Raw genomic sequence first — 5,064 nt, forward strand, 5'->3', positions numbered from 1 at the left:
GTTCAGTCCACGTACGCATATATAAAGTCAGATATTTAAAACAGCCATAACACACAACACATGTAATGCACTGCAAGTACAGAACAGAATTATACATATTGCATAAAAGTTGCGATCGCCACATAAACCAATTGTGAATCACGAACAACGTTTATGGTACTCATTTAGCGCATTCGGATCATCTGATACCTAATATTTTCCCAAAATGTTAGCCTCCTCTAAAAACTTTTTCAGAGCAAGAAGCGCTCTTTTTTGAAGGCCCGCAGTTGGCCATGGGCCAAGTATTTTTTTTAGAGTGAATGGTCTTCTGTCTAATATCAACAAGTTTGCTTGCAGGACCCTTCTTTGTGGATTGTATTTAGTGCACTCGAGGAGAAGATGATGCACATCTTCGTCTGCATGGCCTTTCATGGTTTGGGCATAGAGTAACATAATATACAAGAGCGGACACTCCCATAGGCGCCTGCGGCCGACTTTAGGGTTCCTGTATATGCTCCCGCAGGGAGGAGAGCTGCGTATAACTTTTCCAATGCCGCTCGCACCGCTATTCGCCGAGCGCGATCACGTGGCGCAAAATGACGTCAAATGACCAACCGTGCGCTCCGAAGCCAACTTTGCGGAAATGGCGCCGACTGGTTTCTGTCAGTGCCATTGAAATTGCAATCAGCGGACCGTAGTGCATGTGTAGCAACGATCGTCTCTGGGTTGCTGGTATGGTTTCCGAGGATATAAAGTTAGTGAGTTTGGTGAAGTGCTACGAAGCAGATCATTTTGACACTTGTATTCCAGTATGACGGGTTGCAGCGCACCAAACTGCGCAAATCGCACGGAAGGTGGCAAATATTTTTACGCGGTGCCGTGCGGACGGACGAGACCGGCCGGCTCCGAAAGGGACCAGGATATGCGAGGTCCGTTCGCCTTGTTTACTGAGGTGAGTTCGGCTTGTTTACACTAAAGCGGCATTTATCTCGAGTAACACTCCTGCAGACGCTGAAATGCGCCCGCCTGGCATGAGAGGTTGTTCAGTTGTGCAATCTTTGGTGTATATTTGCAGCGCGACACAGACGCGGTACAAAGAAAGAACGACACGTCTGTGTAGCGCTGCAAAGAATGTTAACTTACCAACTCTCTCAATTCGCTGTGTTGCTTGCACGATTGTTCTGACTATGCGGCCCCAGAAAAGTGCGTTCAAAACAGCGTAAATACTAGCAGGCATAATTTGCCCGCTGCACCCTGGCATTTCTCTGCTCCGTTCTTTTTAAAATTTTTTTGTCGGCGTTCTGATCTTTTATGTCAAGTCGATTGATGTGCTGGTTTTTATTGTTTTGTATTAAGCGAAAACAATGCGAGCTCCCCGCTTATGAGACAGCTGCGATAGCTTCAGCATTTACCGCCCGCAATATGTTGCTTGTTCGATCAGCCTTAGTGGACGTGAGGAATGTGGAATTATCTTTGTGCGTTTAATAAGCGCTGTGTTATAGTAAATTAACGTGAGTAGTATGAAGAGATAAAGGACAATGTGCTGTCATATTACAGTCTACAATGTGTGAATAATTACTTTGCCAGTTTGTCATCTTACGTGATTAGTCCAATAAAAATAACCTGTTGTTACTTTTAATAACTTGTTGCCTTTCCAGTGGCTTTGAATTCTGCCCCCCGAGGCTCCAAGAACCAGCACTCATCTCCTGCTGCCACCAGCCATTGCTCATCCATTCACTTGTACGAAATAAATTTGATCTAAAAGCTCGTGCATCTTGAATCTTTTTCCACTTGCAGATTTGCTGCTACGAAGCAGCTGTTAAGTTTGGGGTATGCATCGTAAAAATAAGCCTTGTATAAGATGTGCGCATGTGAACATTTGAAATGCGTTTAAATTTACGTGTCTGCACCTCATATATCGAAAAAGCACAGCTGCTGTGAACGATGTTTAGTGATGGACGACAGTCAACGATCACTGATATAATTGCAGGCACGATAGTTGTGTGGGCGACATTCATTATTCGTCTCGTTTCGGCAGCCAAAATGTGCTCACACAATTGCCTACCACACGTATGTGAGGTTTTCTTGAAACAACCTTTAAAACATTTCTTGCCTTCCGCCTCCGCGAGAAAACTTCATATGCATGCTGAAACACATCGCAGCGCTTTTTGTTGCAAGGTAATGCGCGTTTGCGCGCGAACTTTTGAGCTGTTCGAGCCACGGGAGTAGTCAGGATCTTATTTCAAAGGATCGAGGGGGTCCTATTCTTTATATGTAAATTCGTGCGTATGTTTGTATATGCACATGTATATATGTACACACAAACTAAAAATTTCGCAGGGTTGGCACCTCTCCGGCTATGCCAAACCTTCGGCCTTCATTAAAAAGTGTCCTCTTGCTCAGCGCTTGCGTACAGTTGCCGCATGTAGCTCGCGACCACCAGACAAAAAAGCAAATGTAACACGGCGCGTCATTTCCCTCCTGCGCGCGCAAGGAGTGGCTCCACTGCAGAGCTGGATCATAAACCAGACCTTGCGCAACTCTGCCTCCTGCGGGATCATATACAGGAACGCTATATGTCTATTCGATTCAGCTTGGGTTATCCGCACTTTCTGCACTCATCCGCGGTGCGCTGCAACTAAACTCTTGATTCCCGGAGGTGCAGAGGCGCCCCCTGCACTCTCGTCCTCGATTGTGCGGGGTGCGAGGTTAGGTGTCGCCGCGGTGCAGTGCACCTTTGAACCTTGCTGGGAAGAGGTACAAACGCGCGAACCTACCGCCATAGCAAACGGGTTGCAGCTAGTCGATGGCAAATCATGTCTGTGCTTGTTGAAATTGATGGCAGCCCGACAGAGCTGTTCCCGATTCATGACGAGTTTGGCGTGATTGCCTTTGACGGAGATGCCGAGCTTTACACTGCAGCAGGTAAGTTTACCATTATACTCTCTAAACATAATAGCATGGTTTGTATACATGCAAAGTGGCTACATTTCGTCCCTTGCTTTTGCAGATGGAAGAAAGGTTCGGGTAATTTGCACACCGGGTGGTTTTTCCGCAGATTCTGCGCACACAGAGCGGCCAGGAGCCGCAACTTCGCTTAACGGAGACGCCACGTCGCGGACAACCGAAGCTGCTGCCGTGGACGCGTCTTCCATGCCGTCTCGGCAGCACGACGCTTAAGAAGCCTTGTGGAGCGGCCGAAGGACAAAATTCCTTATAAAAAGCTGTAAGGAACACTTCGGCCGCATCGGGCAAAAGGGTGAGGCTTAGCATTCGATGCGATTGTATTTGCGTTGAATTTTGTATTGTTCTGCCAGCAGGACAAAAAAGCAGCTGATGCTGTTTTTAACGGACGCCCTGAATGAAGAATTCGGGTGCTGCCTCACCGTCCTTCAAGTGACTAATAAATGGAAGTCACTTGAGAGGGCTTATAAGAGAGTGCAGACCAACAATAATAAATCCGACGGTGCAGCTGCCGACTGCAGTTTTGAGGGGTAAGTGTTCGCAGTGCTGCTTTTATTTTATTCGTGGTTTCTTATGCCAGTGCATAGTTCAGCAAAGACGTACCTAATGTCTTATTCACAGCTTGTAGATGAAATCAGTAACAAAACTGGCTGTTTCTAGACCAAGCAAATTCCGGAAATACTTTATGCTAAAGAATTCAAAAATGACAGCATGCAATGTTGAAAAGTGTCAGCTTCAGAGAATAGCTTGTTCTAGTTGTGCATCCTTGTAGATCATTCAATTTATAGGAAATTGTACCACTGTCGTATGCAGTTATGCTTTGCGCAAGCCATGTGTGCAATTTAGCTAAGTGATTTGTTCGACGCCAATGTTTCTCACTCCTGCCTGGCCCCTGTTGACAATGGGAGATGTATAAGTACATACAAATCAATTAAAGAGCAGAAACTTTTTTTCTCTACTTTGCTACAATGTGCCAAGTTTCGCCTGTGCAAATGCACCAGCTTTGCTGGTGTACTAAAGTTCTGGTGCTACCTGCATTACAATTTTTAGACACCTGTAGGACTTTATGGAAAAGCAACACCACGTGAGTCCTGTTGTTACTTACGCATAGGGACATAAAATGGTGCCCGACGACAGGGAGAGGTTAGCGTGATCGTATGAACGTCGCAACTCTTATGTTTTGTGTTGCATCCTGCATGCTGTCTGCATGGACTTGGTGTTCTCTCAGACTCGGAACAGCAGCTAGTACTGACCTATTTGTACTTGCAATCCTATAATCTAGTTTGTCATGCCATGTGGCTTTAGGATGCACTACCGGGCATGCCTGCACCACATTTGACCAAATGTCACAAATAATAAACATATCTAATTTAAAATAAAATTGATATGGTCAACACTAGTGCCTTGTGTGCAACATACATGATGATATAGTCCGCTTTATCTATGCTTACGGGCTGGTTATTTTAGAAAGAGCCTTAATTTCCACCCTGAACTATCATTGACTGCCATCTTTTCAGCTATCACTTTCTTGGCCCATTGACTAACACTGCCTGCGTGTGTTGTGCCAATGAAGGCACCGGACACGGGTCTCATTGAAATACTTCATTCCGTTGATTGTTGACGTTTCCGTCATGCGCTGTGCACATTGCATTTTTCGTCATAGCAATCTTGAGCAATATGCTAGGCATGTCGCCAGCAACGCCCCTCTAAAGAAGTGTAAATTTATACAAATGAACAATACATTTGCTGCAGGTAACTGCAGGCCCCAGAAGCGGCGGACCGCCAAACTGTACAAGTGGAGCTGCACAAAACAAAGAAGGGCCCGCCCTTATTGCAGCTTCTTCAAAAACTTCACGAGATCGAAAAAAAAATAGGGCAAGTCGGCACACAGAGAAGATGGCCTTTCTGGAGCACTTCGTGAGCGCCTATGAAGCGAAAAGATAAACACCTTGTTTTCATCAAATCATGTTTTCTGGCATTTACTCAACGGAGACACGAAACAGAAGGTACGAGGCTGGGAACAGTGCAAAGCCTTGAAAACAAAATTATAGTGGTCAGAACAAGTCAGAAAGCAAAGCGCATTTTTGTGAAAAATGGAGGCTGCAGCAGTAAACATTCAGC

General features: G+C 45.6%; 1 long non-coding RNA gene across 1 annotated transcript; it reads left to right on the plus strand.

The window, feature by feature from the left end:
• The first annotated feature begins 778 nt into the window (after positions 1-778).
• On the plus strand, positions 779-1,748 carry LOC135905367 (uncharacterized). The gene is made up of 2 exons (XR_010565394.1): positions 779-931; positions 1,638-1,748. It is a non-coding gene; the product is annotated as an uncharacterized lncRNA (long non-coding RNA).
• The last annotated feature ends 3,316 nt before the right edge of the window (positions 1,749-5,064 follow it).

This window comes from Dermacentor albipictus, chromosome 3 (genome assembly GCF_038994185.2).
Source record: "Dermacentor albipictus isolate Rhodes 1998 colony chromosome 3, USDA_Dalb.pri_finalv2, whole genome shotgun sequence".
Taxonomy (NCBI): Eukaryota; Metazoa; Arthropoda; class Arachnida; order Ixodida; family Ixodidae; genus Dermacentor; species Dermacentor albipictus.